Here is a 24,221-nt window from a genome sequence, read left to right on the forward strand (position 1 = left end):
TGCAAAGCAAAGCCGCACAAAAGTCTTTCTGCTGCCTCTCTCTGAAGCTGAGCTCTTTGTGTTGGATGTAACCTTCATGGCTGAGCCACTCTGTCTTTGCCAATCTCGTTACAATGTAGGGAGCAGAATAGGATTCGCAGTCAAAGGTTCATTGAGATCTGCCTATTTTTCACTTTTCTCCACAGTCTGTCAGTCTGCCTTCCTCTCTTCAAAATCAAATACTAAATAAAAGCACTATTTATACTCTTTTAATGTCATTATGAAGTCAAAACTGACCATATTCACTTTTTTTTAATGAAGGTTCCTTGTCAATTCATCACTTTACATTATTCCAATACTAATTATTTTGCATCATGATAATGCTGATTTGGACACTAAAAACATTTACTATAATTGAAAGAAAATTTTTGCCAGATATGTCTCAAAATATTTACACGGTTTATTTAGCAGTTTATGGTATGGAGAATTGTTTTTATTTTAATTTTTCATCCAGACAGTGTGTAGTTAAAGTAATAGAGGTTATAGCTATCCTAACCAGTCAAACCTTGACCCCTTGGTCTTCATAATCTTTAATCTTTAATCATCCCTGTTCCCTATCGGCAAACTAAACCGGCTGCGTGCCCGCTGGCTTGAATTTTTGCACTTCGGATGAGGGATATTGGTGAGGCTGGTTGTATTTGGTATGTAACACCTGCTGTGTGTGTAATACAGTATATGCAGGTTAATGGAAATTAAAATCATTAAATGTCATGCTACAATGCTATATTTATTGAAAAACTGTGGTAAACATTTTGAATACTTGACAAGTCAAAAATATCAAGTCAACATTAAGTAAAATTATCTCCGATAAAATAAGGTTTCAAAAGCCTTGAAATGTAATCAGTCAGGTATCATGCATGTGCACACGGATATTATTCTGATTTCAAAAATGAATGGGAAAAGGCCAAGGGGTGTAAGCATAAAATCACATTTGACCTTCCATTTACTTTAAATGTCCTTCCAAAGAAAAAAAAACACACCTGCCTTCATATATATTTTTCATAATAATAACAACATGCTCCAACTCTTCTTTTCAGCTGTCTTTACTAATCCCGCTTGTAAATGTAACACTTTTCCTCCTGATAATTTTTTTTCTCATCGTCAAAGTCTGGACTAATATATTCAAAGATAGAAGAAATGGGTTTAATTCATAAATTTGTTAAATTACAGAGGTAAAATGGATTGTGACCGATATTTCATGGATATAAATGGACAAATATTAATATGGCAACACCACAGCTATAAAGTAAAAGAATGCCAGATTAATTAAAGCACAAAGAAATACAGCACCAAAGTCATATATTCGACAGTTCTGCAAGATTTATAAGAAGTAGCTGGGAGTGTGAAATTGCAGTCAGTGTGCCTTAAGCTTTACTACCAAACAAGATCTCACATCGACAGCTGACAAATGCCCAAGGCTGTGAGTTCTGGTGCACTGGACACTCTTTGCCATAGCAGTATCTTAGGCTGACAACAATAAATCCACCACTAATACGCTGCAAAGTCCACAGAAACCGTGCTCAGCACCAGTGATCTCCAGAAATTAGTGATAAGAAATAAACACGTATTCAGTTTTAACGCAATGAGTTCACTGAATGAAACCTTGCCCTTTAAGTGAGGTCACAGCAATACAGTACCGACATCAATACAGGGTTAAATAAGGGCGAGAATCAATTAGGCTTTTTTATTAAGCCAGCTTACTTAAAAAGCATAAGGCTTGAAAGCACAAAAGCCCTGTTAACATTGTTATCACTACCTCGATATATTTAGCATGTAACATCTCTGAATAATGCTACTTCCATTTGCAAACACCTTGTTAGGCTCTAATAAAAACACGGACACTTTTCAGATGCTTTATTCGAATTTAAATGTTATGACACTTAAAAATCTGCAGTACTTGACATCTCATTTAATATGACTCAGCTGATTGTTACTGATTTATGTAAATGTCACCACTTTGATAAATATGCTTAATCTGATTCATATCATGATAGTTAAACATACAATACTTTTAGCAACGTTTTTAATTCAGGATTAAAATTTAAGATGTTTTTTAAAAAGAAAGAGCACTGAAATTGTTAAAATTTGTTTAATTTTACACCTCCAGCCTTGCAACAATGGCTTACTGATTCTACTCTGCTCAAATTGCAGCTCGCTGCCCCATAAAGGCTTTTGCTATGGTCCTGTATTACAGCCTAAGCCAAATTACAGCCTGAGCCTTGAACAATAATGGCATCAACAACATAACACCACCACCATTACATCACCATTATAGCAGGAACAATACAAATTCTTGTGCCTCTCCAACTATTTAGCACAGCGCCAGTGATGAGCTGGATTAGCCAATGACTCGACAGAGTCACCCTTGTTTCTGGGTGATGTGTGCCAGCCAGACTGTGTTAACCAATAGAGAAGCCCAATATTTGATGAGGAATACAATTTTCCTGAGTACTATGAAAATATACTGCAACTTTAAGAACTCAAAACTTTCCATAAATGTCCAAAAATGTGTGTTAAAACTAAGCTGCAAAAATGATGCCTATAGTGTAAGGAAACAGTGACAGAAGTTCAACTTTTAGACCTCAAAACTTGAAAACAAAAGGCAAGTTGATGGTGAAAAATCATGGCAGTTGATTAGGTCCCATTGACTTCCATTGTATTGAAAAATAAAGTTACCAACATTCTTCAAAATAGGGCTGTAAACGATTAATCGCGATTAATCGAATCCAAAATAAAAGTTTGTGTTTACATAATATATGTGTGTGTATTGTGTACAATTATTTTGTATATATATAAATACACACACATGCATGTATATATTTGAGAAATATTTGCATTTATATACTGCATACCTATTTTTATATGATTTATATTATATATAAAATATAAATAGATCTATTTTATATATAAATAACAAATTTTTCTTAAATATATACATGCATGTGTGTGTATTTATATATACAAAATAATTATACACAATACACACACATATATTATGTAAACAGAAACTTTTATTTTGGATTTGATTAATCGCGATTAATCGTTTACAGCCCTACTTCAAAATATCTTCTTTTGTGTACACCAGTAGTAAGAAACTCACACAGGTTCGGAACAACTTGAGGGTGAGTAACTGATGACAGAATTTTCATTTTTGGGTGAACTATCCCTTTAAGTGCAAGATGTGCAGCACCAATCTGCCATATATACATAACATTATAATGAGAACACTATTGTATAGAATATTGGTGAATTTGTGTCCGTGTTTCAGTGCATTGTTATGAGAAGAGTGGATCTACAATGGGAGGCTAGCACGTAACATTAAAGTTCACTTGTATTTCCGTCCTTTTGTGCCGATACAAGTTGTTACATGTATCCAGAATATCTGATTCATCTCATAGGATGTGTAATATAGAACGGGATTCAGTTTACTGGTGTTTATTCACTCTTCAGCATCACCTCATGCAGCTAATCCTTTTAGGTGATCCTTTTCGAAATCAGCGATGTAGTATTATTGATAATCTAGCAGTTATTTTTCTAATCATATTTTTCATTTTGATACATATTTTCATGTCACAATTTTCATTTGTCAACATTCATTTTCATAAGAGTGTTTTAATTCAAGTATTTTCATTATTGTCATGACGGACACGCCCCGCCCCTTCCTGCCCCCTGCACATGCCCCGCCCCCTTAGTACTCGAGTACTCTAAGTTTTTAAGACCTATCACTACTCAAACTTAAAAATTGACAAAAATTCCCATCCCTATACAATATGTAACTAACATACCATCTGCAACATTAACACATGCTGTAGCCTAAGCTTACTGTAACATTTGGACAGGAAGTGCTCATATTTGTGCTCATTTTGAAAAGGGCACTTGTTATATAAATGCTACTTGGTCTTGATATGAACACTTGCTTTCTGCAGGATAGTGGCCTACATTCTGCAAGTATCACTCCATCATTTCCTCCCTCAGAGACAATGCATCTTTAAAATGTCATTTTTGCACAGCTTGTCTAAATTGTGGGTTTTAGAAAACTCGAGCTCTGGATCCCAGTTTGACAAAGAAATTTTCAGTAGCCTTTCGTCAGCTTGTCAAATCAAGATCAACCGCTGATTCATTATCACGGTCAAACCATAATTCACATCAAGGCGACTTATCTGACCAGATAAGATGAGATGACAGTCAATCCAACATGGTAATATAATTCAAAGCTTTTTTATAGGGAGAGAATCGCTTTGCTACTTCTCAAACCCGAGCCATTGGGGGATGATTATATTGTGAATTGCCTCAGGCCTTCAGGACATATTTTAAAGAGCTAAAAATTAGGTATTTGGAGTAAAAGAGTAAAAGAAGTCTCTCAGCCTGAATTTTCACCCTCTTTATCTCTGAATCCTCACATGCTTTTCTTCCAGAACTTGCATTGCCACATTATGCATTTCTCCGTATATGGATGGACTTGTTTTTCTCTTTGTCTTACATTTCTATATAATGTAATGTGGTCAATCATTACAAAGTTAAAAAAGGGGATGTGCAAAGAATAAAGCTTATGAAGTTTGGGGAACGGAGACTTTGTGCTTCTGACTCTTTCCATGGGCCCATGCATTCTCGAATAAAAGGGGGACTGAGAATATTGTGGTGGCACAGAGAAATAGAGTTATAATCTAATCTAACAAAAAGGTTCCACATTTCTATCACTGGTAAGACATGAGGGCCTGGAATTTGCTTCAGCACAACAATTTGTAAGAAGCGCACAGGAAATTGGAGTAATCTCTCATACCTGAGAAGTCGTGTGAGGACACACAATGACACGGGTATCGTTTAACCAAAGAAGACAGCGAGGTCTACGTAATTTATAGTAGTACACATATTTCTGCCTTCTTCAAGGTGAAAATGTGAAATGTACATTGGAAGTTCTCACCAAAAAAAAAAAATCATCATACCAAGAATATATCTGGCCCATATCAGTTACTAACCAATATCAGTGTTTTTAGATATTGGATATGTATTGCCCAATATTGGTTAGAAAAAAAGAAATGGTGTAACATTTCAAAACATTTAATATGGTTACGCCACAGTCCAAAAAAAAATACTTTTAGTGTGTAAAGACAAATTACATCATGCCTGGTTAAGATATGGTGTAATGGTCAGAGAGTGGAACATTTTAATGAAAAACAAAATTATGGGACAATTATAGTGTTTTAGGCACTGGGAAAAATATTATGCAACATCATAAGTGGACCTCAAGGAAAAAATGCACAATAAAAAAAATATCCAATATAGCTCATTTAATGTTATTGAAATCTGTATTATGACCTTAATATTTTTTTTACCAGCACCAGCATAACCACTGCCTGTGACCAGTTTTCTATCTTTTAAGACAGATTACATCATGATCGCTCTCAGAAGAAGCACGCATACACTCAAGTTTTATCATCTAACCAAACTTTAATCTCAGTCAGTAGGCTATATTCCTCATGGACGGAAGCCACTTGTTTGTTTTTCCAATACATAAAGTAGTAGTATGTTTTTAGCACCATCTGAACTCCCATGAAAATTGTCTTAGATTTCTCATAAGCACTTCAAAACACACCCATGTGGTTTGGCACGATGCACTTTGCAGATTAAACAATTTGCCCGACACGGCCATCATTAAAGCACATCATATACAACGTCTCTATCTGACATCTTAAGTTTACTAGAGGGAAGAACAACCAGGGAGCACATTAAAGGTAAATAATAAAACCAGAATCACAGCGCCAACAGTTCCATAACTGCCTTATCATGTTATGCTCCGCTAATGAAACCCACAATTACCCATATTCCCAAAGGAATATGTTGCACCATGATTGCATAAGAAACAACAGACAATAATAGGTCTGTAACACATTTAAAAATGGCAGATATGGGATACAGTTCAGTGAATCTGAACTAATTCAGACCCACAGATTATTAGAGACAGATGTGTTGGTTATTAAACTCAAACCAATTTTCCTCTTCTCTTTATGTGCTTAGATAAATGATGATGCACTAACAAAAAGTAATTTATTATTTATCCGTCATAGGTATCATTATTATCCAAAATCATAGTATATCAAAAGTATCATAATATTGGTCTTCCATTGTAAAACTATATAAGAGTGGTGTAGAAAATTCTTCCAACCAGAATAAAAAAATATTAAGAAAGTATATTTATAAGTGTTTTTTTGAGGCTGTAAATGCAAAAAGAAAAAAAAAACATAATTTTAATGTGTCTGTAACACTGAAATCTGAAATAAAATCCGCTCACAAGTCCATTCACATAACTGGACATTAAGGCATAATAAAAAGGCACAATGGCGATGTTATTAAAATGAATGATAGCTCTGTTTGTGGCCGGTCTACTTGCAATCATGTTTGAAGATCATTACATGAAGCCAAGGAGCTTAAAAATACAGCTCGGAGACATTAAGTGCTAGTGATGATAACAGCAGAATAAAAGAAAAGCACTGCTTTAAAGGGAACTTTTTTAAACGCGCTGAATACTGAATGTACCCTTACACTCAATATTTAGCATATTTGCCCAAACAATAGCTTTAGTCCGATAGTACAAAATGCTGTATTTTACAACCATTCCTGCAGGAAACTTGGAACTGGGAAAAAAAAAGAAAACTGTACTACACTGATGCTGCCCCTCCGCTACTCTTAACCTTACATTTTCACCTGTCTTCAAAAATCACTCAGTTTCTTCAAGGCAATTTCTCACAAAACACACTTTTTGAGGGTTTTTTTGTTAACTCTGATCCCAGCAACAATACAGCTTTGCTTTGTTCGGTTACGGTCCTGAACCCTTAAAAAAGTGTTTCTGCTCTTAAAAAAAGTGCAATGGTGTGAAAGAGACATCTACACTATTATACGCTGCTGTCAGCTTCCCTCAACTTCAAGCCAATATGGAATAAAACATGATGTGTTAAAACAAAAGGGAGGCTTCCTTTTCCCAGTGGCGTTTATGTCTTCAGTATAGCCTTTTAGCCATCAAAGCTAAGCACTGGGAACACTGTTAATAATCTACAAGACCCATTGCTTCATGTGAAGGGCGCGCAAGTGCATTCAATACACCTTTTTCACACACTTTCGAGAGGTATCTGAGGTATCACCAGAGGGATTGTTTTTCCTAATTGACAGCCATCTTAGATCCATTAGTACACTGCTGTCAGTATACAAGGCTTTGATCTGTGATGTCAGCTGGATCAATTTCTATGCTTGGCAAATATGCAAATAATTCCGTAAGAAGAGACGCGTCAAAGGCACTCAGCATATGCTTGCGCTAAGACACTGGCTGTCTCTCGATAAAGAGAAAAAAAAGGGGGTGGAAGAGAGCGAGAGAGAGAAAAAGAAACTGACTTTGAGATTCCACAACGGCTGAATGGGGAGGGAGAAAAAAAAATCATCTTAATACGACACAAGAGGCTTACAAGTCTCAGCATGCGCACGGGCGAAAGAAGTATCATGGGCACACAGCCTCTCTGTGCATAACAATGTTTTGAAAAATTGCACGCCGCTGTTTGCTTTTAAAAACCCACAGAGTGCCGAGCAGAAAGGAGAGTCTCTTACTGCAGGCGCAAGGCGGGTGACACAGAGCATTTGTCTTTATTTGCAGGGCTTCACCCTGGCTTACCGCACGGTCCGCTGGGAGAGGAGAGCCCCTAGATTAGACGCTAACGGACTTCTCAGGACACTGTCCAAAATGCTATTTTGCCAGGCATGAGAGTGGCCAGCTGTGTCTAGCCCACATGTAAATTAACTTGAATTCCCAATGACGGCTTTGTTGCTTTTTTAAACTCGGGCTGCCCACTGAATTTGCTCTATGTAAACATTAAAGTTGGACTCGCTTAGAAGGATACAGTAACAACGCGGAGATCCCGAGGGGCTCTGCATTTCCCTGAAGGAAGCAACATGGTGTAAATCTCCCAGCAAAACATGACGAGTATTCAAAATACCAGACGAAGCAAAACATATCTTAAAGGGATAGTTCACTCAAAAAAAATCATGTTGTTCCAAACCTGTATGATCTTCTACAGAACAACACAGAGGATATTTCAAAAAATGTTGGTCCAAACAACATTGGACCCCTTATATTTTACGCAAAAAAACAGACACTTTTAAAAAAAATATCTTCTTTTGTCTTCCACAGAATAAAAACAAATATTCATTTTTTTCTTTTTAAACTACATACTACATGAGGTTGAGTTAATGACATAAGTATAATTTACTTGACCCTTTAACTAACAAGATTTGTCAGATTCTCAGATCTGCTTTCTTTCAGTAAAAGCTTAAGTTTTCATTATAATTACTATTTTTTTTTATATTTCACAAGTTTCATCAGAGTGATCACAATCCCTGCTAACACTCTGCAAGAAAGTTACAACTAATGTCACAATGTTTTACTTATTAGTCGCCTTCACATGTCTGTTGCCAATGAAGTGAAAATGACCTGTGAAATGAAAACTCTTCAGCCCTGACCTGCACGCAGATACCACCCATTTCAGTAAGTTTTCTTAGAAAGGAGTGGGAAAGTATATATTATATAGAAGTGGCCTTCCTGACACATTTTCTCAATGCTTCCACCAGCAGAAACCATCCATTAAAATTTTTATGAAAAGCAACCACCCCAGAATCTTTTTAATGTCACTTGCACTATATCACTTCTGACAGCCCGCCACACTTACCATAAGAACACAGTCACTCTCTCTCTCTCTTACTTTCGTCTTGATAACGCTTGGTAACTATTTGTGACCGTGCAGTATATCCAAAAAGGACATCCAAAACGACTTCAGCTGTTCGCCAAAACATTATTATCCAAAACAATAATTATGCGCCATATTCTCCTATCAGCAGTGTTTTGACATTAAATGTTAGCCTGATTTATACCAATCTCATTTGCATGCATGTGTGCAATCACACTGAATTTGTCTCTAATGTATTATGGCATGAACATAAACAACGGTTGCTTTGAAAGAAAAGCCAGGAAGCACTGTGAGCGAAAGATAATCATACAACATGCCCTGCATTGTTAAAGCCTGACCAGTGATTAACATTAAATATGATCCATATAAAACCTCATCTGCTTGGCCACCAGACGAGATGAGATTGTACTTAACGCATGAAGCTGCAGTCTGTGATGCTGAGCGACAGATGCTAGATAAGTCTATCTATCCAGTATCCAACCACATACAGATGAGGTTCAACTTCAGTTTTATTTAGATCGCTGATCTTTGCCTACAGAACCCCGACACCGAATAGTGAGCCCAATAGTGACTAAATTAATAAATCAATCAAATAAGGAGCAAAATATAAGGAAGATATGACTTTTAACGTGATGCAGCGAGTAAATCCTTCACGGGAAATAAATAAATATATTGTGAGTGGTTTATGGGGTTTGTGGACAGCAATAATCAGTAAATCCGGCCGGATTAAGCGATGGAGGGACAGTGAGAGCGGATTAATAAACATCTGCAGAGGCACTAGTCTCCAACATAACGCTCTCTAACCGAATCAAACCCAGAGCATATCAGATCATTAACCCCAGCGCAACATGTCTCAAAGCATCGGTAATGCAGACCCGTCCTGACGTTAATGCGCTCTGTACACAACCCAACACCAGCTGTTGCAGTAAGTAAGATCAATTCGAGCAAGGTTTGAAAAGTCAACAGTGATGATGACTTTCACTGCAAACATCAAGATGCTTGTCACTCTCACTTGGTTAAAAACAAACATTTATATGGAGAGAGAGATAATAACATATATATATATATACACACACACACACACACATAGGAAGAACAGCAAAACACAGGTGAAAAGTCACGTGATATGAGGCTGTGACTCCACGTGATTGGCTGATCACGCTGTCAGCTGGATAATGAAATCGTAACAGGTGCACAAATCAGCCTGAACTAGTGAAAATGGACAGACTCATTAGACAGTAAACAACTGACCCACTCACACATGTGTCATGAACTTGAAACAAAATGATCTGTGATTTTTTGTGAATAAATTAAAGGTACACCTGCGTGTCTGCCAGCATCATGACACCTGCAGTGGTTACCGAGGATTTGATGAATAATGATCCCAAACAATGTCACTTTAATACCGATAATACCAAAACAACAGTTTGCACTGATAAAATTGTACAAAGTATTCTCGCTACTGCACTATTAAAATGACTTTTGAAGCAATGCAAAACTTTTAAAAACGCCATTCCAGAGTCTTTTCTGCATGTAACCACAGTACATTAAAAAAAAGAAAAATAATAATAATAGTGAATACTTTTCATAGCAATGTTTTCTTGTTAATAATGTAAGGTAAATGATGTTCCATTTACCACATGTAGCCTACATCAAATTACAATGGAACAATGTTGGACCAAAAACAACAATTGCAGTGAGAGATGAGACTAGACAGACAGACAGACAGATACTGTAGATAGATAGATAGATAGATAGATAGATAGATAGATAGATAGATAGATAGATAGATAGATAGATAGATAGATAGATAGATAGATAGATAGATAGATAGATAATACCGTGAGTCCAACTAATGCTAATTAAACTATTGCTACAACTAGTACTACTACTCTAATATAATAGTCATTCCATCTAGTCATTTTGATCACTACTGTCTTCCCAACTAGATATAATACTACTATTCTAGTGCTATTTTTACAACTACGCCTTCTAACACTAGCACTACTACAAACAATAATAATAAACTGATCTTTAGTGTTTTGGTTGAATATCGCATACATAGAAAATCTTTGAAAATAAACGGAGAGACGTCTGAGCAGTCGTCAAAGTGAGGATGTGTCCCTTATCGAAGTAAATGACTAAAGAAAATAGCCTATGTCGCTAACCAAAAACACGAAACGTGCATCGGCATACTCACTCTCCACAAATGTTTGAAGTCCAGATAGAGAAGCAATATAAACCCGAGTTCAGTGTGATGGAGCGATGCACAGCTGATAACTAAAGACGCACTTACTGTGACACATCGAGTCTCTTCCTTTCCTTAGAGTGATGCGGGCTCACTGCGAGACTCACTGAACCGAGCATCCAAATAAAACGGGCAGGGTCTCCAAAAAGTGCCGCTTAATGTCAGAATATGTGAGTGCCAGCGTTCAGCTGAAGATATCGCGCTATCCACACACGGTCCCCGCTGATTCCTGCATTAGATCAACATGAGCCCGCGCGCTGCTCGTGTGGCACGGGGTGGGCACCTCCCACATACTGTGCTGGAGGGCTCCCAAAGAGTCACACAAATCACATCATCTTTGTGTCACGAAGGGTTGAGGCTTTGACATTAGGGATACGAGGGCACAGCTGAAATGGCAGAAACGTAAATTTGCAGTAAAATATGTCCATGTATTATTCATTTTGCTTTCAAGAGGGCGGGATGCTTTGGGTGAACTATACAGAGAATAAAAATACTGTAAAAAGGTTAGTAATTAGAACAACTACAACAAAGAGCAATTTAATAATAGATATTGAAAAATAATATTTAAAAATAGCATAGCATAATGTCATTGTAGTGTAAAATATTGTGAATAAATAACTATAAATAACCTTATAATTTATAGAACATGTATATTCAGCAAGGCAATATGTATACTTAAATGCTAAAATATTCTTAAAATGAGTTTGCCAAAAAAAAATAATGAAGCAGTTTTTGGATGTTAAAAAGTTTAATAGAGTAGCCTAACACTAAAAAGTGCTGCTGTTACAAGGATTATTTCTACATCTGACCTTAAACTCAAATGTAGATTTAGATGATTAATTAAATAACATTTTTTACTTTAACAAAACCACATACTTTAGACATTACCACATTTGTTATCACCTAAACATATTAGTCATAATAAAATTAAAAAATAAAGGCATTTTTAAAGCTGATGTTACAAAATATTTAATTTATATGATTACATGCTATACTTTAACCTGGAGACCTAATGTGTAGACGTAAAGATAGTTATTTTCAGAAATTAACCTCTTACCTTTCCTCATATTCTTTTATTTTGTTTGTCTTACCCAAATCCCAGAACACCGAAATTATTAAAGCTTTAACTCACAAAGCAGGCATGCACCTTTCAGAAATAACACTTTTATCCAATAGAGTAACACTGTTTCTCTTTCGGCCCACTTTGACTCCAGCAAAAACACTAGAAGAATACAATCAAACAAATCCAATTAGACAATAGCAGAAGAGTATCTCCCACACACTGTACTGCATTTTGTGGAGTTTATAGAACCCTAGTAGCTGTAACATTTTCATGGATGATACTGCATCAAGTTAAAACATTGTTATAATTAGTTCTGATAACATTAGTCATGAAATATCTCCCTGACACAGTGGTTTTGCAAGGAACACGAAAGCTCATCACAGAACACAGTAGCCAAATACAATCTAAGAGAAACCCTTATGAATCGGTTGCATTAGCTGATAAATTATGTATGTCTTTTAATGAGATCGCATTGCTCTATATGTCATGATTGGAGTATAGACTCCCCCCGCCTCCTCTCCTCAATACTATCACATTTTCCTCAATTAAGTTGGATCAGAAGACTGATCTATCCAGGCACCTGCGCCAGGGGGTTTATAAGCTGTTCAGTAAGTGTCTTGATCAATGTTAGGGGCTTATTGACATGCTTAACTCCCGATGGCACCCTCTGTCTGCTGTGACAGAATGGCAAGGTGGGGAGCGTGACATGTTTTGACACTGGTGTGACAGGGTTGTTAGGTGCATGTCTGTGTGTGTGTGTGTTGCTGTGTAACTATGGCTGCTTTGCATATGTTCATGCAACTCAAAGGCAGGGGAAAAGGCAGCAGCACACAAACAGTGCAATTTCTCATGCACAGCTGCTTGAGAAATAGGTCTACAATGAATCCATCTTCCTTAGCACTCATATCCTCATAGAGGGAGGCAGATTGTATTCACGTCGGCTGTTAGAGAACACACTACGACCATAGATGCTCTGGTTGTGTGTTTAGCACTGGTGAAGTTTTAATGCAGTAAAGCTTCCAATTTGCGAGACTGTCAGGGAGGGAAATCAATCGTTTTTTATTAGATACGTAACCTCATGTCCACACAGAAGGTGCTAATCCACTAGGTGGCACAAGCTAACAAGCCTGTTGTCAAACACAGGTTTTTCAAATCAGGATAAACTGGTGACATTGGACTGTTTGGGGGAAAATATAGTGCTACTGATAGCTGCCGCATTAATTTTAGGCGGCCACTTTATTTTTTTATTTACATAATTATTGGGGCACTTTGTATTGCATACCAATCTCAGGATTACACTGCAAGCAACTACATTAAACAGATCCAGGCCCCTCTACAAATGAATTCCACCTTTGATCCCTTAAAATTTTCATTATCCACACATAAGCCCTAATTATAGTAAGTGGGATTGGAGAAAATCTTCTCCTTTTAAAATAGTCAATTGAAAGGCGATAATTAAAAGAGAAGTAAATTGAATTCCTGATGGGATTAACTTGCAGGAAAGACAGCGCGGAAGAGAGCAACAGCCTTGAAGGGAGAACGGCGAACAGCAGCTTCTCCACTGTCTTTGTGCACTCAGACATATTTGCTGACTTCTCATGCTGCATATAAAATCGCTAAATCACTACAAGATAAAAAAAGAATGTCTGCAGCCAAGTTGACTGTGTAAATGTGAACAAAAGAAAATATGCCAAATTGTTACAAATCTACAGTCGCTTATGACTATAAATTATGACTATTTTTTCAAACAGAACATGTTTCCAGAACATATCTTTCGGACATATCAGAACATAGCTGACTGTTCCACGTCGGACAAGAAGGCCGTTTTTTAGACTTTATGTGTGTCGTAGGTATCGGCCAGGAAGGCCATTTTGCCTGCACTGCATGCCTGGTCCTTCAGCCATGTCTTCACTGCCTAATGCACATCAGCCCTTTGCCTCCTCCTACTGCCTGTTGTATGCATCGTGGATTCGCCTTGGGCTTATAGTTCGTCCGCTACCTTGCTACCTCGGCTCCACTTGGGACCGTCGTCCTCACGGCTCCACCGGGCTTTCTTGTCCCTCAGGCTTCGTCTTGGTCAGCCGTTGCTCTGAATTCGCTGTGGACTTACGGGCCTTCATCGTTGACTCGTCGCTCCACCCCTTTGTCTCCGTTGGGCTTCACCTTCCCTCGTGCTCCAGCTCAGTCCTCTTTACACCGGCTCCGCCTCAGTCACCCTGACTTCACTTTGGCTGGTTGTCCCCGTGACTCCAGCTTGGTCTCCTCCACTAACCGCTCTTCCTCAGTCAGTTGTCCTCCCGGTTCCACCTGGCAAGGCTCCACCATGGCTCCTCCCTCCCTCAACTCCGCCATGGGCCTGTATTCTGGTTCTCCTGTTGGGGATACTCCCTGGCTCCTGCAGCCTTCGTCTCCACTTTGGATCCTCCCGCCGTCAATTTCACCCTGGCTAACCCCTCCTCTGGGAGACCCGGCACTACCTCCCTCCCTCCCTCCCTCATCTGTTGTTTTGTTTTTTATGTTTTAAGATGCAAGGCTGCGCCACCTTGACTAACATAAACAAAACACTCAGAACACTCAAAATTTAAAACAGAACAGCCGGTATACACGGACGATATCGGGAAACCTGTTTGTAAACAGTCAAATTTTTTTTTGCAATGCTGAAATTACGTAGATACATGCATTCAAAAAAGTTAGTCAGCGTCACTTGAAACCAAAATCTTTCACATCGGGGGGTAAGTAACAATAATAGGACGCTTCAACATTTTATATTCATATTAGATTCATTATTGTACAGAACACTGACAGATCATAATTTATCACTTTGTTGTAGATTTAAATACTGCAAATATATCACAAAGACTGACTGCTGCTTTTCTAAACTTTCTATTCATCAAAGAATTCTGAAAAAAAGTATAACAGTTTCCACAAAAATATTAAGCAGCACAACATTGATACAAATATTAAATGTTTCTGGAGCACCTAATCAGCATATTAGAATTATTTCTGAAAGTTCATGTAACACTGAAGACTGGAGTAATTGCTCCTTTGCCATCACAATAATAACATTGAAAATATATTAAAATACAAAACAGTTATTTTTAAATTGTAATAATATCCCACAACGTCACTTTTTTACTGTACTTCAAATCAAATAAACACATGGGGAGCATAAGAGAAGCACAACCCCAAACTTTTGAACGGTATTGTAAGATTGTAAGCCATAGCATGATCTAATTTGCAGTTTAGGTGAGAAAAAGAAACAAAGCTTTAATATTGCAAGGGGACACTAGTCCAAAATCCCTGTTAAGGGATTATTAGTATAAACCTCAACAAATACTGTATGTGGGCAGATTTGTTCTCAGACTTGTCAGTCTCCAAAAGCATTTTTTAATTACGAGAAAGCAACCACTCCTACTGAATCTCTTAGAAGTTCAAGGCTAAGCATTGCCACACTGACCTTCCTATTTGTGATATTTCAGCGTCTCCTGGGCTGAGCTCTTTTGGGACACGTCTACTTGGTATCACTCTACAGTCGCTAATGACTCATGGACGGAGGCATTTAACTGTCCGTGCTCAGGTTAAGTACAACCTCTGTACCGTGAAATAAAGTTGCACTCCACACCATGTTGACTTTTCTCATGTTGTACATGGATAAATCAATTGTCTTCTGATGCAGTATTCAAGGGGTATTGATATTCAGGTTGCATGAGCTTTGTGGATCTTGATAGCTCATTAATACATAATATTCCCCATCCACTAAAGGGTTTATATGATTAAGACGAGATCTCCTGATCAACAGAGATTATAAACTGTGCAATGCAATAAAGAATATTAATGATGTTGGGAGAGGAGCTGCTCTAGTGCATTTTAAAGTGTTGTACAGATCGCAGAGTGATTTTAAGCATTAGCTAAACTCGCTTCAGGAAGAGCAGATTTATACACAGGAAGCGTGACGTTATCAAGCCTTTTTATCAATGGCCACAGGGTCGTTTTGAATGATGAGCCCTGTTTCCTTCCCATTCGGAATTACATTACGGCTCTTGACGGCGCACATTCAGTAACACAATAGTTTAGACTGACAGCACAGCTGAAACACATCTACAAAGTTATGTGGGGTCAGATCGGGCAAAGGGTGATTTCAATGACATTCTTCATTGGGATATTATAGCGTTAGGGTAATTGCTTTCTGATTTTCTATGGATGGAAAGTTTTTTGTAGTCTATGAAAACCTTGCTGGAACATCAACAACACTTAAACCAGCTTAAGCTGGTTTGTTGTCTTTGCTGGTCCCAGCTACAAAACTACTCTGCTGAAAAACAAACTGCTGAAAAGTGCCGCAAAAATCCAACAGACCAGACTGACCAGGGGTGCGTTTCCCTAGCTCGTCACGACTGTTTCCTGAAACCGTATGTCGCAAAGTATCGTTCAACCACGTTGGTTTATGACGTCTCGCGCGTGGTGGACTAATAACTTCGAATTAACGCTAGATTTTGTCATATAAGTTACAGACATGGCATCTGAAGACCATTTCAAATTTTTCTCAGTTATTTTGCTGTATTACCAGACTCAATATTTGGCTCGTTCTTACATAGTTGAGCACGTTCGCACATGCGCAGTCTTCAAAAACGGTGCTTTAAATCTCTTGACAAACTAAAAGACGTAAATTACATTTGTATGTATTCTAAATAAATAACATGGGTTGTACTGGATTTCAGCTTGATTATTTTGCTAAAGATAAGGATTTATTCAGTCATCTCATGTAAACTAGAAACTATGCTTCTAACCACAGCTCGAAAGCTCTCGTTCCAACCACACAAGTTTGCGATGCTGTTTGCGAACGTTCGTTGGAACGATGGTTTCGGAAAACACCAAATCGTTGATCTATGCTGACAACGACGGAACTTGCAACCATAGTTGGCTAACGATGCTTTCGGGAAACGCACCCCAGGCTTGTTAAAGATGTTTTTTTTGTTGTTGTTTTTTTAGCAGGGAAGCATTGCAAAAAGCATTGCAAAACCAGCCTATGCTGGCCATTTAAATTGACCTCCCAGTCCGGTCAGGTCTAGTTAGCTGGGTTTAAAGCCACCTTTCAGTTGGTCAGGCTGGGAGACCATAAACCATTTGAAGGCCATCTTAGCAAAGATGTTTCTGTCAGCAGGGTTTCGGACTGAAAAGCATGAGGATCTATCATGCATTATCATAACTTTATTTTGAATAATGAGTCTTTATTAAAATCCTAATCTATTCACCTAAGTGACTTGGCTGCTCTGTCTTGTTTTAACTGCTAGCAGACATTAGCTTTAACAAGACCCATGGCTAACCGATCTATTGACAACAAGAGTATTTTTCACAGAGGTATTAGCATTGAGAGCTATTGTGCAATATTATCATTCCCTATAATTAAGAAACTATTTGAGAACAGCTCAAGTCATGGAGCAAAATAAATCTGAGGAGATTTTCTCCTGGTGCGTGTGCCATGTACCACATAAAATCTGCAGTGGAAAACAATAAACAATGAGGACAGTTAAATCTCTATCTATCCCTGGATAGAGAAGATAACCACCTTTTATGGCCAGTGCGGCAAAGAAGAAAATTAGTTTCTGAAAAAGTCATTAGCAAGTTGCCTTCTTTATAGGTTGACACAGCCCCCTGTGTCCAATATTGCCCAGTTTCTCCTGGAAGCCTTTTTTTTATTGGCCGAGACCCAAACTGGGCTAAATCCACGGTGAAACATTTCTCAGCACAAGCTGGCAAAACTGTCTAAATCACACCTGTTCTGGCTCGATCAAGATCAGATGTTTGCACTGCTCTCTAAGCTAACTGTGCCAGATACATGTCAGCTGATACAAAGTTTCCACACAACTTAAAGAATCGAAATTAGTAAGAAAAACTTTTATACACTTAAGTTGAGTATATAAGTTATACACAGTGAGGTCCAAAAGTCTGTTAGTAGAATAAGTTGATACAGACAGTAGTTGCAAAGTTACTTGGTCAGTAGAATGTCTGTTGGGGGACCATCACAATAAAGTGTTAACACATACTTTTTTCCAAAATGAGTTATATTCCACAATGTCCAGGTTGCTCTTTTCCATAAACGAAAGTCTATAGTAATCAGTGGCTGCCAAGCTCTAAGAGAGACATAAAGTATGAAAAAAAGAGAGTTTTGAGTGACATGAGCGTGACTAAAGGCTTTAATTTTTGGGCAAACAATTTCTTTAACACAATGCATTTTACATTAAAAAGGCATAAAAGGCAAGAACATTTTACATAGCACATTTCATACACAATGGTAATTCAAAGAGCTCTACATAGAAAATGAATTAAAATAATGATAATATCACAACATATGCGTAAGAAATACAAATAATCGTATTTAACTAAAGACTAAAATACTATCCCCGAATCACTTAATTCGTGGCTCCCCTGTATGATATTTTCGGTTCGTGAGAATAATGAATTTAAAACATAATGCGTTTGTATGCATCAAGGTAATTTAGTAAACGAAAACGGAAACTAAGACTAATTATTTTGGTCAAAAAACATTTTCGTAAACTGAAATAAAAGAGAGATTTCAATTCTCAACATAAATGAAAAACTAAAACTAAACTAAACTAACAACAGTTACCGAAAAACTAACTAAAGTAAAATAATAATTAGCTAAAATAAATAATCGTTTTCGTCATTATGCTTGCATCCTGTACCGAAAAATCACTTTTTCCCAATTGACTGCTACTTTATTTTCCAATGTAAACAAGCGCTAGACGGACATGTATGACTTTCGTCTTTTGCAACGTTATAAGTTCAACTTTTAAAAGACCTCGAGACCTTGTGCTTTTTCACGTATTTCCATCATATTTAGATCTTATGCAAATACTGTACATTAATTCCAGGTAAGATAACCATCTCATGTGAAACTTAATAATAAACAAGATACCACACATATTAGACAGGAGGATACCACATGCAGCAGAAAACGGAAAAAAACTAATAGCATGTCTAGCCCACAAATAGACGTACATTTTAACTAAATGTCTGAGAACACATGCACTTGAGTATATGATATTAAAAGATACAATAGACAAAAATCATAAATTGATCAATACAAGAATATGTTTGAAAGGATTAATAGAAATAACCATAAAATAATAATCATATGCATATTTTCTTCTTTTTCTTATACACCACATGTTCAACAAGATTTCGTCTTTAATATGAATGAGTTTGAATGAATAATTTTTTACTTTTATACTTCTAAGCTGCATTTGTTTGTTTCTTTGTTCAATCTCAAACAGTTATTTTATTTGTATTATTAAGAGGTTTGCAAGAGTTAACTGTAAATAGCAAACTTTGCTGAAATTAAATGTCTTTAAATGGAAATGTTCTGTTAAATCTGCTGAACTATAATGACTAAAACTGAAACTAAATATATAAAAAACTAAATAGAAATGTGTTCACAAAGTAAAACCTAAAACTAACAAAACCATTAATGAAACTAACTAAAACTAGAAGACATGCACCATTCAGCAAACTTGGAGAACAAATGCATAACAAAATATCCCAGTTCTGTTGTTTGAGACCTTAAAGAGAAGTCCTTGTATGGCTCTTCTCATTCAGAACATATACAAATATTGACCTTGTAGCTTTTTGAAATCTTGCTTCCAAAAAACTTTTCAGTTTTTCCTTCTCTGGAAACTAAGAGACTAAGTAGTTCTACACTTGCGCCAACCAAAAAAAAAAAAAAAAAATTGCCATCAAAGCCACATCTATATTATAATTCAGCATCCACTAACAGTGCATCATATGATTACAATCTAGACAGCGTACTCAGATGAAGGCTTTGATGTTTGTATCCTTCTTATTATTTTCCTTTGTTCCAAAGAAAACCTATTAAATCTGCATGAGAGATTTTGTTATCTGTCACCTAGGAAGATCACACCCCATTTGCTTCCAAAAGAAACGCATTTGAAGAGGAAATAGCCTTCTGTAGAGCTCTCACATAGCTCCTTTCTCAACACATGATTGGTAAGTTTGAGTTCAGACCCGCTGCCTCTCCTGGAGTAGAGCAACAGACAAACAAGAAATCCTCTTTATTAGTCACTTCTCCAATGGAGCTGTACTGCGCCAAATACACCGAAAAGAATGCAGGCCAATTACTCTAAAAGGAAAAGTGCTTTTTTTTAAGGCCAACTGCAGCTCAGCAAGTTTCCCCCAATTTTTTTCTTTCACAAAAAAACAAAAAACATGAACACTCCAGCTCCACAGATTAAAGGCTCTGCGCCAAAGAGTGAGAGACTGCCGGATCCATGCTGGATAAACCCATGTCGCACCAGCGAGTACAGTGATGGGTTTTTAGATTTGAAGAGATTATAAAAAGAAGCGGGAAAGTGGAGGAGGATTGGCAGGAAAAGAGAGAACATAGAACCCTCTCGCCACCACCCCCGGGTGGCACGCTGATCCTAATTTCCCTGCTCGCTGTAGCACGTCTCCCCACATCAGACCGTTCCAGGTGCTGCCTCGACTGCCTCGTCCCCTGGTGTCACACAGGCAGCGGGACGACACCGAAGGCAGAGGACACGCTAACAAGGATATGTGCAAAGAGTATACATGCACTAATGCACATAGATATATCCGGGGTACCGAGCGGGAAATTAAACCCACTGCCCCTCAAGAGGGGACTTCATCGAAAACCCACCAGATATGCGCACTGAGGAGTATGACAAGCGTTGCATTTCTCATTTAAATACAGCAAATGCTGAGCTAATGACTTACAGTAGGCTCCTGACAGCTGAAATGTAGTAATTTGTGAGTCATTTCCCCAATGGCCGAACTATACTCTATTCTGCAAGTAGACAGCAACAAAACAAGCAAAGCAATATTTTGGCTGGCTATGGCAAAGCCTCATTAAAAAGTCATTGTGCATATGAGGAACAACCTTGTGAACCTTTGTAATTGGTCTGCAGGGAGTTTGCTCACTGGTATCATCAGGATTCATTTCCCAATGACATTAATGTGAATGGCACAAATAATCATTACTCTCCTCTTTACGCCGACCAATAAACTCGTGCCCATGAACTACAATATCAGCCTGTATTTAGAAGGATCGTAATGGGCATGTCAACACAAATGAAAGCTTGTTGATGTTATTTGTGCAGTATTTGCGGCTTGCATGGCAGTAATATATAATAATGATAATAATAACAAGAATTATCAATCAACTAAGACCACAATGCATCATGGGATATCAGCCTCAGCTAATGTCACATAAATATATATAAAAAATATGGTAACACTTTACAATAAGGGTCATTTATTAAACATTAGTTAATGTCTTAACCATGAGCAATATTTTTTTTTGTTAACATTAGTTAATAAAAATACAGCCGTTCATTGTTTGTTCATATTAGTTCACAGTGCATTAACTAATGTTAACAAAGTTTTTAAAAAGTATTAGTAAATGTTGAAAGATTTACAAACGCTGTATAAGTGCATATCATTATTAGTTAATGTTAACTAATGTAGCTAACTAATGTTAACTAATGAACCTTCCTTTAAAGTATTACCAAAAATAGATTGAATATATATATTATAGAATTATGTACATGTGGCATCAGTTTAGGCAGCTTAAATTCACATTATGCGTTGCAGTCTTGCAAGCAAGCAAGCATAAATAAAGTTTTAATTGATTGTTATTCTATAATAATACTGCTTTAATTTTTTTTGTTTTATTTTATTTTTCCCAATAGAAATAACTAACTTGGATAAATGTATATATATATATTTATCCAAGTTATAAATAATAATGAATTTTCAGTATATTCATAATGAAAATATAATAAAATTAATAACACATACATGATGATGTGCATGGTCTTTAAATTTGTCCATGGGTAGCTTTGAAAAACACGAGTTACCTTGAGCAATGCATTAAAATACACTTAAAATATTACTCAGACCTTCCTCTAAGTTCAAAATATATATTTCCTGCTTCAATGAAGCTACATCATTCTCGACCAGGGTCACTGGCCATTATCCCAAGGCTCACTAATTGCACACGCTAAAGCACACACACGCACAAACACACACAAATAACTCACCCATCAAGAGATGTTTTGCCTTGAATGTCCAAGCTACTGACATCAGTCTTCTCCTAAACACCCCGTTCCCATTTTCACGTGACCCTTCCTGGGAAAAGAATGAGTGACATCGTCTTGTGCGCCGGTTCAAGATGGCCTTAATGGTCCAAGATCATGTTGCTCCACTGACACGCCATTAAGTGCTAAATGTTCAGAACTGCATTACTGCAACCTCTAAGATTAAGAGTGATAAGGTAAAGCACTATTTCCCCTCCTCTTCCCTCTTCCTATCTACTCCCTGGCTGCATCCGTAGCTTTCTAAGAATGAATTATTCATACCTCCAAATCATCAGCTGCCCAAGATAAAGGAGCTCTAACCACTTCTCAAATGTATTGATTTCTGTTCCATTCGCATGATGGGCGCTAGAAATTGTGTCCAGCGGAGGCTGAAATCTGAGAATGTTAGATAAGTCAGAGTAGTTTTTAGGGAGTTCTTTCCATACTTGTAATATCGCTATCAAGGACACGAGGCCTTGAGACAGGAAGTTAGACCGAGAAAGCCTCGAATATCCTTTACAAGGGGTTTCAGCTTTTGTTGTGAACACAAACGGATTATGATGTGAGTGTCTTAAATCAAGCGATATCAACATTGTGTCAGAGGCATTTGAAACTTTGAAAGCCATTTCCCTGCAATCTGTTGTCTATACAGTGGAAAACTATTTACATCTTATGCAGCATTAAGCACATTTGTGCATCAAAAATCATTCCGCACATGTCGGCGAAGCTGTTTTAGTCTTCAAACCTGAAAGTTGCATTTTAATTCACTTACAGCGTTTTTAAGACAGGGCAAATGCAATTTTGGCATTAGATGCAATGGATTATCATCCCCACTTTCAAAAATGTATTTTTTAAACCAAGCTGAGGTGAATCATAACATCACAAACTAATTGGAGAAAACTACAAAAGGTACAAGACTGTGTAAAGGCTTTAGTGATAAAAATAACTACAATCCCATTAGGCAATGCAAACAGCATAATTAAATGTAAAACAATAATAGTAAAACTAATATATATATGTGAGTGTGTGTGAATACATTTTCAAATTTCTAGGTATTTTGAGAGTGTAGGGAGACCAACTCGATTACACTATTTGCGGTGCTTCATGGGAGTGGGCTGAGATAACTAGAAATTTTGGTGCGCTCTGCTTGATTTGCTCTCTGATTGGTGGAATTTTCGAATTTCACATGATTATTTTAAAACTAAGTTGAAATTATGTGGGCTGATGGCTTCAAAGGAAGCAAATATTCTTGATTAAACACCTCGTAGCTCACGTTAAGGTTGTCTTTAAAGACTGATTAAGTTATCTTTTAGAAGAGTTTTTACTTCCGGAACCTGACTGTTGCACTCTTTTAAGCCATATAAAACACTCCAGAATTTCTTTCTTTTAAAACAGACACAGTAGACGCATCATTCACAATTCAAACACTGTTCATTATTACGTCTTAACTGAAATTGATATCCAGTCTTGGTCAGAGGACAACACCATCTCACTGTGCAACCTTATTCCAGGGAGGGAAAAAAAAAGGACATATAAGTCGACATCAGAAATAGATCAAATCTGAAATCGGATTCCTTTGTAAAACGTCTAGCACAATAGTAAGATATCAGCTATAAAAGTTGCACCATAGTCAAATCTTTGAAAATACAGAGGATAGACAAGCGCCACATGAGAAAGCCAAAGTAACCTTGAAGTAATAGTTATAAATGCTGCTGCAAGTTGGAGTCACACTAGGCTGATCGCCAATTAGCAGTATGAGTCAGCTTTAAAAGAAGTCTGACAATAAGAAGCTTGTTCTCATTTCTCGCAAGCACTTGCGTGTTTGAAAAGATTAGCGCACATCCATTTGGAAGGATATGAAATTGTTAGTTAGTGGAGCGAGGTGTGCAAATGATGAAAAACGCATCAAGAAATGTAAAAATGCATTTATATTGCACATATGCCAAAACCAAACCAACCACATTTTTAAAAGCCTATAAAAATAGGATTAATCTGTTAGGTGATGTAGCTTATAT

General features: G+C 37.2%; 1 protein-coding gene across 2 annotated transcripts in view; it reads right to left on the reverse strand.

Annotated features, from left to right (window-relative positions):
• The window catches only part of cntn4 (contactin 4), a 140,023-nt gene extending 128,677 nt beyond the window's left edge, over positions 1-11,346 (reverse strand). The window contains exon 1 of one of the 2 annotated variants that reach the window (XM_079627586.1): positions 11,062-11,310. The gene's annotated coding sequence lies outside the window, so the exon portion shown is untranslated. Of the gene's footprint in view, positions 1-11,061 lie in introns of both variants that reach the window. The other variant, XM_079627587.1, reaches the window with a different exon arrangement.
• Between the last annotated feature and the right edge of the window lie 12,875 nt (positions 11,347-24,221).

The sequence above is a fragment of the Phoxinus phoxinus genome, assembly GCF_949152265.1.
Source record: "Phoxinus phoxinus genome assembly, chromosome: 11".
Lineage (NCBI taxonomy): Eukaryota > Metazoa > Chordata > Actinopteri > Cypriniformes > Leuciscidae > Phoxinus > Phoxinus phoxinus.